Source organism: Apodemus sylvaticus, chromosome 14, assembly GCF_947179515.1.
Source record: "Apodemus sylvaticus chromosome 14, mApoSyl1.1, whole genome shotgun sequence".
Classification (NCBI taxonomy): Eukaryota; Metazoa; Chordata; class Mammalia; order Rodentia; family Muridae; genus Apodemus; species Apodemus sylvaticus.
Window position 1 is genome coordinate 46,196,288 of NC_067485.1, and position 15,167 is coordinate 46,211,454.

At 40.0% G+C, this 15,167-nt stretch overlaps 1 protein-coding gene and 1 pseudogene across 2 annotated transcripts in view; one reads left to right on the top strand and one right to left on the bottom strand.

Annotated features, from left to right (window-relative positions):
- Positions 1–15,167, bottom strand: part of Elmo1 (engulfment and cell motility 1) — a 516,925-nt gene that overhangs the window by 159,497 nt on the left and 342,261 nt on the right. The window lies entirely within an intron of this gene.
- Positions 2,812–3,185, top strand: LOC127665179 (40S ribosomal protein S25-like; annotated as a pseudogene).

A 15,167-nucleotide genomic window follows, 5' to 3' on the forward strand; every position in this document is an offset into this window, starting at 1 on the left:
GAGGATGTGATAGAGTTCAGGCCAGTTCACTCAGATTTGTGACCAGTCACACCACCCACACACACACACACACACACACACACACACACACACACTCCAAGGTTTAAACATGCACGCATGCACACTAACTATAATGAGTGCTGTTATACATGCTGAAACTACATGCTTCTATTTTATTGAACTCTCTTCAGAGGTTGGATAAGGTTCACGATCTGAGGTGATAGAATTTTAGGCTTTGTAAATTCAGGAGGGGAGAAATGGGGAAGGTTAGGAATGGAGTTTATACCAGAGAACTCCTGCTTCTTGCCAGGCATATGAATAACCACATCACATTTGGTGCCACACCACACTGGTTGTGAACCCTAGCACTCCTAGAATGAGTATGCTCTGCTCCAGCACAATTGCTATATGTCAACCCCACCCATCCACTGGCCTATGAGTGAGTGTAGAGCTTCTGGGCATCTAAAGAAACTGGGTGTATATTTATACAGCTCACTTCTTCTGAAAGGACAACTTGATATGAAGATATACAAATGCCAGTGTCTCCAGACAGCATAAAGACAGAGGTGACCTGAGATGCAGTCATGCAGAATGGACCCAGAAGCAAAGATTTGGAGTTCTGTCTAGTCCATGCCAAGCAGGGACATGTTACTTTCAGTTTCTCAGCTTGTAGTTTAACTAAAAAGCAGTAATGAAAATTACTCTCCTTTCTTCCCAGGCTTTAGAGGGGAGAGCACCTGGCACAATTCATAGACAGTCTGCCCTGGAAAAGATAAACGTTACCAGGGGCATGGAGAGAGGTGCGGGCCACAAGTCTCAGATACCAGCACACCGTTTCAAGGACTTTCCTCGATTTCCTTGTCAAGCTTGTTCACATCTCAGCAATGAAAAGTAAGAACACACAAGTAAAGTCTCTTCAGCCCAGAGAGACTCCAGCAAATGTGAAGTTTTGACCTGAGACACAAAGCTATTTAGGGAGTGTACAACACCAGTACAGGCAGTGTGCAGTTGGCTGCCCTGGCAATGAGCCGCCAGCCTCAGTTTCATAAGCATTGGAGCCTATGAAATTTACAAGTCTACAGAAGCAACTTAAGATGCTATTACGATCCGAGAACTCGTTATTAATCACATTATCACAGAATCATTTTTGGACCTATTGTGATTATATGTGTACTTTATGCCCTAGTTAAATTTTTATATCATTACTGGAGCTGAGACAGCTCCAAAACCCATGAGCCCTGTTTTTGGTTGGGTGGAAAGAGGAAAGAAGCTCATAATAGGCAGTATTTGCTAGACGGACGCGCATTATGAGCCAGACTCCACAGCCACTCTCTTTGTAATAAGCCAGGGAGGTGGACATTATGAGTATATTCATTTTATATATGAGGAAGGCAAAAGTTGTAGAAACAAAGCCTTCCATCCTGAGCTGTTTTTGTAGGTGGTCCTTAGTAAGCATGTGAAACCTACAATTTAACTGACCTAGCAGTAGGTTTCCAGTCTTCGCTGACATTAAGAGCACAGGGAATTTCCTGGTGGCCGCTGCTTAGAAAATTGATTTCTCCTTGTAGCTCACTGGACCTCCTGTACACCTCCTTCAACAAGAGCCAGGAGCATGGCCTGCAATGCAGTGGGGTTCCGCGGCAAGTGCACAGTTAGTGCCCGCCGGTTAGAAACACATGCCTGTCATCACAGTACTAAAACTAGCAATTCTACCACTGTGGGTCAAGTACTGGATGGAGGTTTTGTCTGCTATAATCAGTAATGCGCAAGCACATGGCAAGTGTATTAGGTTTTTTTTTCTTTTCCCATTTTTTTCTTTTTTGAAAGATAAGGCATAGGAGATTCAGAAAGATGAGATGTGCATGGTGTCTTCATTACTTTTCTATTGCCGTCAAAAAACACCATAATCAAGGTAAGTTGTAGGGGAAAGAACTGGATGGGGACTTAAGAGTTTCAGAGAGTAAGTCTGTGACCATGATGGCGGGGAGCATGGGGGAGGCAGGCAGGCAGGCAGGCATGGTGTTGGAGCAGTCACTGAGTGCTCACACCCTGATCTGCACATTGGAATTAGGGAGAGCAAACTGAGAATAGTTTGGGCTTTTGAAACCTCAAAGCCAAGAACATACCTCTTCCAAAATGGCCACACCTCCTAATCCTTCCAGAATAATTCTACCAACTGAGGACCAAACAGTCACATATATGAGTGTATATAGGCCATTCTCATTTAGACCACTATACATGGATCACACATTATAGTTCCAGGATGAAAACCTGGGAAGAAAGAACTCCACAGCCCATCATTGCTGCTCTGTAGTGCTCTTCCTCTGTATATGTGTTTGTTGGTTAACTGCTTCTGCTGAATCTCCCAAGTACAATTCTAAAGCGATAACTTCTTTCTTCATCATATATTTATAAAGTAAAGTCTTGCAAGGTAGTCTACATTGAATGTGTAAGTCACATTTCAAGGCTATTATCCCTCTGCTTGTGCCCTGCTATTCACAGTTTGAGAAGATTTCAGGTTATCAGGGACACTGTTTTCTGAGTCTTCCCTCTCTTTTCTCTGGGTCTGAGTCAACTGCATGTCGACAACTCTCCTGAGTACTAAGAAAATCACAACCTAGTTTCAAGTTTTTGTTCTACAAAGCTCCTCTCAGTGGCTCCCAAATACCAAGGTACCCCCAGGTAGTTGGTCACCAGTGAAGGTTCCTCTGGATGAATTCATATGATTGATATATTTCAAGAAACTCAAGCCTTTTTTTTCAGACATCTTAGTGAGGCTGCAGTGATCCCCGCTACTCTCTGAGTTTCACCATGCTGCTCAAAGACAAGAACAAGAAGAAAGATTCTGGAAAGTCAGCCAAAAAAGACAAAGATCCAGTAAATAATCTGGTGGCAAGGCTAAAAAGAAGTGGTCCAAAGGCAAAGTTTAGGAGAAGCTGAACAATCTCGTCCTGTTTGACAAAGCTACATATAGCAAACTCTGTAAGGAAGTTCCCAACAATAAACTTATTACTCCAGCTGTGGTCTCTGAGAGACTCAAGATTCAATGTTCCTTGGCCAGGGAAGCCCTTCAGGAGCTAAATAGTAAAGGACTTATCAAGCTGGCTTCAAAGAGCAGAGCCCAAGTAATTTACACCAGAAACACAAAGGGTGGAGACACCCCAGCTACTAGTGAAGATGCATGAACAACTGTATATTTGGGAAAATAAAACTATTGAATAAGAAAGAAAGAAAGAAAGAAAGAAAGAAAGAAAGAAAGAAAGAAAGAAAGAAAGAAAGAAAGAAAGAAAGAAAGAAAGAAAGAAAGAAAGAAAGAAAGAAAGAAAGAAAGAGAGAGAGGAAGAAACTCAAAATTTAGGTCCATGTAAACAGAAACCCAATTGTGATCTTGATAACAATGAAAGCCGCAGGCTCTGTGAACTAAGAGAAGTCACATGAACAAATCATGACCAATAACAGAAAGGTAGACATTTCTTAGTAGATTTTACAGCAAAGAAAGAGGAGGGAGGCTCAACTAGCTTAGCCTCCTTTGTTCCTTCTTTCCTAGTTTAATTCTTTTAATTCTTTTGTGTCTGGAATGTAAAATGATGACTGTGCTTCTACAACCCTTTTATCAGCCAAATAATGAGGGCTATAACCTAGATAATTAAAAAGAGCTCTTGGTGCCACTGTGGAGACACTATAACAACTTACACCATTCCTCTGGAATTCTGTGCTTAAATCACTGTTTTTACATCGTATAAACTATGCTTAGACATATAGTTATTCATATGGAAAGTTAAAGTTTAGGACGCCCTTGAATAGTAATAAGAAAATGTGCAGGATGCATTGAGGACAAGTGTTCTGGTCAAACATATTTGCATAAAAACATCAAATTTGATGTTTCCTCACATGATGATATCCTCAGGTGGTTAAGATCCTGGAGCCTGTTACATCAACGGTGACATGTAACCATATGAAGGTCAAGATCACTAAATTAAATCATTCTGTAAAGCATACGGTGAAGAGTTTGGTGTACATTCTTTACTGTTTCACTATCACCCCATAGCTGCATACAAGACTCCAACAATGCTAGTGATGAGAAAGTGCTAAGTCGCTGAGGATTAGCCCTCGGGTTCCAGTAGATATGGAGGGAGTGGAGTCAATAACCTTACTGATTGTGTTAAAACCGGTGGGAGTATTGAGATCTCAAAGGTGAAATTTCACAAATAAAGGCTGTTCACTGGGCTGTGAACGCTTAGTTCAGATTTTCCCACCTGAAGATACTCCTACAATCTGCACACAGAAATCTAAGGAGTCATGGAGTTAAGTGCCCTTCAGTGAAGGGCCAGGAACAGAATCCAGTGTTTCTTTCTTCCAAGTCTGCAGTCAGTGTGCTCAGACTCTCCATGAAAGGACTGCACTGCCACTGCTTTACACTTCTGTTTTGTTCTAGTCTGCTTTGTTTGAGGCGGGGTCCTGCAAGGTTCCTCAGGATGCCCTCCCACTCATGGTCTTCTTAACTCGGCCTCTTGGGAACACAAGTGTTTACCATCATACACACTTCATCCTATGACTCTTCAAGACTTGCCCCTTTCACTGAAGAGTAGGCAGACAACAAATCAGGGGCAAGTTAGCCTATCACATGATACATGAGAAACAACTATAGGACTTCTATGGACATGTCACTCTTTAAGGATCTTTCCATATTAGAAAACAAACAAAGTATTTAGTAGTAGAGATTTTTCTCTAAAGCTTCCAAATACAGACAGTCAAGAGTCTGTCTTAGTTTGCTTTGTATTGCTGTAGATAAATACTATAACCAAAAATAAGTTAGGGGAGGAAAGGGCTTATTTCATTTTACAGGTTTCAGTCTATCATCCAGGGAAGCCACAACAGAAGTTCAAGACAGGAGCTTGAAACTATAGAACAAAGCTTGCTGGCCTGCTCGCTGACCTATTCCTGATCAGCTACCTTTATTATACAGCCAACGTCCATCTGCCTAAGTCTGGTGATGCCCACAGTGGGCTGGATCTTCTATATCAAATAGCAATCAGTAAAATGTTCCCACAGACATGTCTATAGGCCAATCTTGATGGAGACAATTCTTCAGCTAAGGTTCCCTCTTTCCATGGTGTGTCACATGGCCAAAGAGATTAGCTATCACTGCATCCACTGGAATACTCTATACACTTGAAGACAAGAGCTGTCAGAAAGGTAAAGCAGTCCATCCACAACTCCATGATAACAGATGGTTTAAGTTAAACTACTGAGGTTCAATTAATTCCTAGCTGTATCAGCTGGTTACAGAGGAAAGTCTTCTTGTGATCTACTCTACACTCTTCTCCCATGCAACACTAAAACGAATTCTATCAGGTCACTGAGGGGTAGGGGTGGTAACCACAAGAGGAAGCTCAATGTAGTTTGGATCAAGAAGATTATCAAATGCATCAGTCATGGTATAGATGCCCAAGGCCCACACACAAAAGAGTTTGTGAATAATCACAAGGAAGGGCTGGGTCTCAAGAACAGTCTTTAAAACAGAGATTTAAAAAATTATAAGGAGAGTGAGTTTATTATTGTCTTTAAAAGAAAATAGCAAGACCTATTGAATAAAAAAATTGAAGCAGCAGGCAATGGTTTTATAAATGAAATTTAGAGAAGCATTCAATGAGACAAAAATAGTACGACATTTTTAAAGCCAAATTGTTCTTAAGCACACTATTTTTATCTCAGTGAGATTCCATTTTGTACAAGAGAATTGACTCATTGGTCTTTTTAGTTTGGAATATAAAGATATTTCCAGGGTTAAGTTAGAATGTTAATTTGCTAACATCTAATTCATTTATAAGTAATCTACACATGTAAGTTCTAAAAATAAAGTAAGAATGTGACACACTTATTTAGCAGAATTATCCCATTTGCTATTGCTATAAGAAAATGCTGGAGGCTGGAGGCTTTGTATAGAGTGGATGTTTATACAACTCACTGTTTTAAGGGTCCAAGAACATTGTGCTAACATCTGATACCCCTAAGGTCTTTTGTCTACATGAAGATGGAAAAAATTTGGGAATGTTTGTTAGAATGAGAAATTTCATCCTAGGACATGAAAGCAAATTTGTTTTTCTAACAACCTATTCATATAAGAGAAAACCAGTGATAATCCTAACCACAGCAATGCTCCCAATGACTGACTAGGCTCCATTTCTTCAAAGTTCGCCTTAGTTACACTAGGGACTTAGCCTCAGTACAATAACACATAGAATACAAAAGTCATCCAAACCAGCAACATCTGCCAAAGTAGATGCATTCTTATTTTCTATTGGATAATATGAGATGAAACCCATATTGTCATGAGGGTGTCATAAAATAGTGTCCTGTGTACTGTAGTGAATATACTATGAGCAGGAAGGTATAACTGGTTCTGAAAATGTCCTGTGAGCTTAAAAGCCACTTCTGAGATCTCATTGAAAATATACTTATATATGAGATAAGGTAATACATTGCTAACTCCAAAATCCCATTTCTCTCTCTCTCTCTCTCTCTCTCTCTCTCTCTCTCTCTCTCTTTCTCTCTCTCTCTCTCTCTGTGTGTGTGTGTCTGTGTATGAGACACACACAGACACACACACACACACACAAAACATATGTGCACGTGAGATTGTGAATTTTATTTTAATAACTTACTCTCTAATGCCTGTACCAAACATCACAGTTCCTATCTCTCTGTCTAGAGACGAGATGGCTACACATTCCATCTGTGCATCTTAAGGTGTTAAAGCATCAATGTGGCATTTTCTGGTTTAGCTTAATGTTTTCTGTGCTAGCATTTATTCTTCATAAGAAAATTGCTAGCTGTTTTTATACCCTTTTAACCGATTCATACCACCTAATGTAGACCATTAGAAAAGAAAAGTAGCTGACTAAAGATGAGATAACAAGAAGACACGGGCAAGTATAGACCAATTTTGCTCTATCATGGTAATTTTCTGAGACACATGTAATTTTTAAGATGCTAAAAAGCTCTCTATGACCCAAGTTATGCAAAGAGAGTCTTTAAACCCATTTGCAGTACCTTGGAGGCATGGGTTTTGGAAGCATTGGGAAAATTATACTATTTCTAGCGTGACACTGGGAGCCATTTGACTAGCAATCATCTTTGAAACTGGGCATTTTGAAAGATTAATAAATAGGGCTACGACATATGGCATTTTGCTGTAAAATTATGAATTACAAGGGAGAGGTGATAAGTCATTTACACTCAAAAGAATTTAACTCGTGACAATTGCAGAGCAGTCACAAAATGTCAGCAGCTACCCATGGCCCAGAAACTCACATTAACACTATGTGTGGTTCTACTATAAGCCCAGATTATACATTTATGAGTTTTAAGATGTGTGTGTGTGTGTGTATGTATGTGTACATATGTGTGTGTGTGAGTGTGTGTGTGTGTGTATCTTTGCAGGATGTCTTCTTGCTGTTCCCCAGAGGACCTTGGGTTTTCTATTTTTAGACCTAGAAGGCTATGCTATTTGATTGTACAGAGCAGCACAGTGTGGGAAGATGCTTAAAGTTCAGAACCTTTTGTATGTAGGCAAGGTGAGGAGAGCCAGGGCCATAACCTTGCACTTCCCTCATTCCCATAAGTTCAGCCAAAGCAGAACAACTAGCCCACCACCACTGCACAGAATCAGAGGCTTTAAACTTTCTCAGCACTTCACAGCTCCTGAGGCAGCTTGAATAGAGCTCTATTTGCTCCGTTTACCATCTACCAAACCTGAAAAGAGTATGAAATCTACAATAAGTAGACAGAGACTGCAGTGAATCCAATGCTTCACCGTTCACTTTCCTTGTGCGCCTTTCTCCAGGGTCTGGAGAAAAAGGACAGAAATAGTAAACCAGTGTTTGTGTTGAAAATAGAGACACACAGCACAGCAAGACACTTACTTCCCCCAAAATTTCCTGAGGTTGTGCCCCAGTCATGAAGACTGTGGATCCAGAAGGCCAGAGGGACTACAGGAGGTTGGTCTGCGTACCAATCCTGGCATCACCACTGAGTAGCAACAGGATCTTGAGTGCTCTATGATTGTACTGAATCTTACTTTTCTCATTAAAATAAAAAGACAGCACCTTCTATCTCACTGAGCTGTGGATATTAGACATGAATGTAAAGTGATTCAAATGTTATCAGATATAAACATTACAAAGACAAGCGTATTAGCAATTACTATATATAGTTCAAATAGCAAATCCAGAAGATCTAATACCATCAAATGCAAAGACTTATAAAACTACAGTACCAGAGCAATTTATGTAATGATACTATTTGCACATGGATGGAAAAATAAAAGATAGAAAAATAACTGGATCTCCAGTAAGAAACCTGCATATACAGTCACTGAATTTAGGACATAAAAGGAATGGAGTAGAGAAAGGAAGGACATCTGCTATGTATCAACTACTCTGTGCATGCTAGCCATAAAATGTGTGTGTGTGTGTGTGTGAGTGTGTGTGTGTGTGTGTGTGTGTGCGTGCGTGCGCGCACACACACACACACACAATTTTAGATATATATAAAATAGTATATATATTAGTATTATATATGATAGTTATATATTATATATTATAATAATATATAATAGTATTATATAATAGTTATAATATATATAACATATATATATTAATCAAAATTCAATTTAAGTTGTGGTGAGTTTTACTGAGTTAGCTTCCCATTGGCCCAGTTCTTCTGATAAGTCATGAAGTAGCACTGTCAAGGTCATCTTGTGATCTATTTAGCCAAAAGCAAATATAAAGAAATTCCAGTAACTGAAGATTTCTGATAACAGGAGTGAAGAGACACCTGAGAGTTTGCTTATAATTATAAAATGATCGTGCTGATATGCGCATGCGCCTCTCCTTTGTCCTCTAACTCAGATCAAGAAAAGTACAGAACAGAATCCACACCCCTGGGACCTTATCTGATGGGAGAAAAAAAGCCCACATCATTCTTGGAGCTATTTCCGGGGATGAGACTGCACATCTTGGGCCAAGGATGCAAAGCAGGTACGGGGCAAGCATTTATTAGAAAGCAGACTTAACGTGTGGCTTCCCAGTGCCTGCTACTGTGTAGCACACTTAGCCTGGTAAATACAGGCTACCCGGTTTTGGAGATCAATGTGATGTTTTATACTATGGGTCAAGATGGACCTGTCACTGTTCTGTACAAGTGGTTTTGGATGTTGCCATTTGAATGAGTATGCCACAGACTGCCCTAAAATGTATGGGTGGGCACTGACTCAAATCCAACAGCACAAAATTTAGCAGCAGGAGGAATCCGGTCCTCTTGCCTTCCTAACTGCTTGATCTGGGACATATCAGCTCAGCTTCCTCTGTGCAAAACAAGATCTGAAATTAACTCCTCTCTCGCCAGTCCCTCAGATGTAGACCAAATAATATCACTAGCTTTACTGACTTTCCTTTTCCCACATGATGCATGTTGGGGCTGCTTGTCTTCAGTGACTCTACCAGGCAATTTCTCATCATAAATCTAAAAGAAATTGTATATTAATGAATAAATAAGAGATTTCTCATGAAGAAAATAATATATACATATATTATATATAATATGTTATATATATACATTAATGCATATTATATACACATATGCATATATAGAGGTATACATGTATATATGTATCTTGCTGGATTTATTTCTCTTCAGGAACTTGGAGTATAGTGAGAGATTAAGAGGAATGTTCTAATTGGATGGTAAGCAGTCCAAAGCTGCAACTGGGGGGGGGGGGGCGGGGGCACATTCAGAAAGTAGCTTCAGTCCATCCCTTGTAAACATTATTTAAGAAAACTCATTCTGAGAAATGGCATACTAAGAGACTGCCAGAAGGGCTGGTGAGATGGCTCAGTGATTAAGAGTACTTGTTGCTTTTAAAGAGGACCTGCAGCACTGCGGCGGCTCACAACTAGCTGTAACTTCTAAGCATTCATGTAAGGTGCATTCATACATACAAAATACATAAAAAATTGTATGAATGTATGTATGTATGTATGCATGTATATATGTATGTATTAGCATGTTAGGCACTTGAGGGTTACAGTGGGCTAGAGGTTTACTAAATTACAGCTAGTCTGTATCCAATGAACTGTATGTACTGTGCAATGAAAAAATTACCAGTAATTCTGAGTTGGATACATGTGAATTTAAGGGCTAACTGGTCAAGGCTTGCTCATAACACATGTTCCTACCTGTCATTGCTCAGTCAATGCCTCCACTGAAGTGATCTAACAGTGATCTGTAGGTGACACTAGTTGAGGCACGAAGGCCTCAGCAAAGCAGCCAACTGTGTTCTACCTGATACTGCCACATGTATGCCAATTTTTTCTGACCACTGAGTAAACTCTTAAAGTCAATTGCAACCAATACTGCTTTACCACATGCATCCCCCAGGTTGTGCCTCAAATGTTGAGCTCTTTGTTTTTCTTTGTGGGAAGCCCATGGAGTGAGATATTTTCTCTAGACTGGCTCTTGGCTGCTACAGACACGTCATCACTCAGGCTTCTGCAAACTGTATCTTCTGTGCTGTCCCTCAGAGTAGTGAGCTCATGAGAAACAGGACTGTGATTTAGTCATGTCTGATCTCTTCATGGCGTCCACTGTCTCAATCTTTCAGGAACACAGAAGCTCGCGCTCTTCCTCTTGGTCTCCACCCATCTTGCACCACCAGCTGCACCCTCCGTTCCTTCTCTGTGGATTTTATTAGGACATCCTTTCATTTATAGGACAGGAAACATATCCCCAAGCTTTCGTACAATCAGCTCCGTCATCGCCCTCCTGTCGTGGGGCAGCAGACAGAAAGAGACTTACTCAGGAAGGTGCTGCATTACATATATCTTTACCTGATGCCTTAAAATAGTCCGTCCTTCAAAATGACCCAGTACGTGTCTACTCAACTGTGACTTTCTGAAACCAATCTTAGATGTTCTCTTAAAAGAAGACAATGAAAAACTCAGGTCATAAGTTCGATTGACAACTCGTGTTATATTTGATATCCATGCCTTACAGCACTGAATTATTTTTGTTACAATAGTATAGCTTAAAGTTTCTGGAGTCTGGCTGACATACTTTATCTCATATTTTAGTCTCTGTCTCAGACTTACTGTTCAATTTGTTTTAATTTGGCCTTCTAAACACAGTAGGGACCCAGCATAAAACAAAACAAAGAAAATTGTAAAAAAGCAAAGAAAGAAAAAACAGGTATATATTCTGTACCCATCCTGAAAATTGGATTCTGCAGAAAGGACAATGGAGACTATTATAAACAGTGTAGAGGCCTCCTTTAAAAAGACAATAAATTTTAAAAACAGAGTAAAGAACCCCTCAAGAAAAAAATAGTGAAGATTATTCTTTATAGAATCTTATAAATACTGTAGAGATCCTCTCAAAAAATGAAGACTATTATAATGGAAGCAAACTTATTATACAATTTCAATAGAAAAAAATCTGATTATATTTTTACAATACAAATACGCACCCCTCTCCTACACTTCTGTCCCAGCAGTGGGGATGCGCATTAAGCCAGCTCTGCACAGGCACAGAGTTTATTGCTCACTGCAGGCCCTCCTTATCCTGCCCTACAGCCTCAAGGCTTGCTCAGCACTGTTAACAGGGCTTAGCCCTGGGGGTGGCATTAGGGGGAGCATGGAGGACCTTAAGGGAGTAATCTACTGACAAACATGCCCTTGCCAATGTGAGATTTGGGAGGATAGAGATTCCTATCAGGTAAGAAGCAACGAGTTAAATCCTTAACATTTTTATCTCAAACAATTCTGTTCAGTACCTTAAATAGAAACACACAAGGATAACACTCTGTGGTCAAGGACCATGTGAGAGCTCTGAGGGGACCAGACAGAAGTTTCTCAACATGTGGACAGAGTAACGACAGGCTAAACAATTTGAAAAGGACATAATCTTAATTCCATGACACTTGGGGCATTAAATATGACCAAGTAGGAAAGCTGCCTGCAAACACAAGTCACCAGGATTATTTTCTTACACAGATTTTTGTTCATCTTCATAACAATTGCCTGGGCTGCTTCTGGTAGCAGTCCTGTCATCTACAGCAACAAGCAGGAGCTCATTGCCTTGGTTAGCTTTAGTTGTCAATTGATATAATCTAGAGTCATCTGCAAAGAAATTATCAATTGCGAAATTGCCTAGAGCAGATTGGCCAGTGGACATGACTACAGAAGATTGTCTTGACTGTAGCTGGCGTCTGAAGGCCTACTGTGGGTGGCACCACCCCTAGGTCCTAAGCTGTATAAGAAAATCAGTGAGTATAAGCTCCCCTCCTCTAGAGTTCCTGCTGTACATCATAGCTTTGAAGTAACTTCACTGGTCTGAAGTAGTAAATAAACCCACCTGCCTTCAAATTTCTGCCTTGACTTTCCCTAGTGATAGACTATAAACTGGAATTGTAAGAAAAACTCTTTCCTCTCCTATTTTGATTTTGGACCATTTAGAACTGAAACCAAAGTTATATATTCATTCAGCTCACTGACTAACAGTAACAGGAGCCAGGACTTCATGTTCACTTTGGATAAAAGTCTTTACTTTAACAGAAAAAAATAGCATCTTCTATGAGACAAAGATTGAAATTCCTTAGGATGTTTTTCTGAAGTGGTTTGATAGTAACCAAATAAAAATTAACCCAAGCGGATGCAGAGGCTAAGGTGGAAGTCCTGCCATGAATTTCATGCTAGCCTAGACTATGTAGTGAATTTCAAGCCAACCTCAGCTACACAGTGTGACTCTATCTAAAAAACTAAAGCTAAATAAAAGTCCTTTGATTGACTGTTTTCCTAAAGGCTTACCCCTTCATCCGAGGTGGGTTTGAATACACAATTCTTGGATGTGGCAGCACAGCCTGACATTTTCCAATCTTATGTCATGTATACCAGTCTTGGTGCTTTATAGTTGTTATTTAATTCTCACAGGACACCCATGTGACAAATTTAATTCTTTTTCTGTTGTGCTTCACTGAGACATGGTCTCGCTAAGTAGCTCTGGTTGGCTTCATGCTCATTGTGTTGACCTGGCTTCCTTCAAGCTCATAGCAACCCACTAACCGGTGTGCCACACCCTGCTAAGTGCTGGGATTAAAGGCAAGTGTCACCAAGTTTGGTGGCCAACTAAGTTCTTGAGTCAAGGAGGCACAGAAAGCTGTGTAACCTCCCTGGGTCACATAGTCAGAGTGCCAAAACCAAAGTAATTCTAGAAAGCAGAAAGATGCTCTCAACTAAACTAGTCCACACACAGTACACTCTAGGCTCCTGGGCCCAGCGCTGCCACTGGTCCTAGTCAGTTGCCCAGGAGGAGATGCAAGCTTGCCCATAGTTGGCATAATGGAGCATAATAATCTCAACTAATCCTATATACCCAGTCACTCCAACTTTCCTGGGTATTAGATATCCCACCAATGAGTTACCGAATTAATGGTCATTTTCCCTGAGTTGAGTATTACACATTGTGTTCATGTACTTAAGTGTTACACCACACCACATGAATATGTACAAATATCATGTGACAGTTAAAGATTTTTAGAAAAGAAAAACTAGGCATATCATATTATACTAAATCATTGAAAACAAATCTGTTTATTCTGATTTCTTATCATATAAGGACTGAGTCTCACTGCTTTACGGAAACCAATACTAGGGTTGGTATTGTCAGTTTTGTTGAGGAGACCAAGGACTATTCAGATGTGATCCCTGATTGCCAAGAAATGTTTTGAATACACAGACAGTATAGAAGTTAGTATGGTTTTCAGTTGATAAAAATTACTTGTGTTATAAAAACATAGCTTGCTTATTCCTGTACTGTGGGCACAGATGCACCCCTACAGTGTGTCTTAGCTTATAAGAAAGTTAGGTTTAAATTCATGGATAAAGATGATTTTGTAAAATAGTAATTTGGACTGGAGAGATGGCTCAGAGGTTAGGGGCACTGAGTGCTCTTCCGGAAGTCCTGAGTTCAAATTCCAGCAAACAAATGGTGGCTCACAACCATCTGTGATGAGCTCTGATGCTCTCTTCTGGCATGTCTGAAGATAGCTACAGTGCACTTACATATAATAAATAAATCTTTAAAAAATGATGATTTTATAAAATGTAATTATCACCCGCATTCTTAATTGTGTCTCCCCTTCTCCTTGCTTCTTCTGGATTACAAGGATGAATTCCTGAAGTAGTAATAAGATCTCTAAGTCCTCTCCGGTAAGTATGATTCCATTACCAATTTTGCCTCCAGCTGAATTGGCCAGAAACCAAGTTCAGTAGGGGCTACTTTGGCTTCCAGTGTCTTGGAGCAATTTCTCTATCTGTTTAAACCTTTCCCAGGAAGAGGCTGTTTTAGATAGGAATACTCCTTAACAAGGAATCCTGACCAATGATGAGACTAAAAGTAAAATGGCTAAAGCTCAGTTGGAAGTTCAGATGAAACAAGGGAATGTTCTTCTACATGAGCAGAAGTTCATATGCAAAGGAACTTGCGATCCTGTTACCTGCAGACATTTTTACTTCTCATCTTAGTTGCTCAATTTTATAACATGTTTTTAAAACCGTTGTCTGACAAATGAATTTGCAACCTTCACTGTTGTATCTATTTCTCTGTCTCTGTCTCTGTCTCTTGTCTCTCTCTCTCTCTCTCTCTCTCTCTCTCTCTCTCTTTCTCTGTGTGTGTGTGTGTGTGTGTTTGTGTGTGTGTGTGCACACGCATGGGCATGCATGTATATGTGCATGTATACTGGAATGTTATGGAATGAGACTTGAGGTCAGAGGACAACTCAAAGACGTCAGTTCTCTTCTCTACACTGGATGCTGGGGATGGTAGCAAGCACCTTTTACTGTTATGAACTTTTGTTTTATAGAAACTTCTCCATAAAACAAAACAAACAAAAAAATAGGGTCTTACTATGTATGTATTCTCTGCTAAACTCTAACAATTTAGCCCCCTGTCTTAGCCACCTCACCATTGAGACTGAAATCATACAGACTGCAAAAGCTACAATCTGACAGTGACATTTTATTGTGGGCTGGGTTCCACTAAGTCACCCACTAAGACACCAAGTTTCTTACAGTGTACTTCACTAATGTGGAGTCCTTGTGAAGCCATCATAA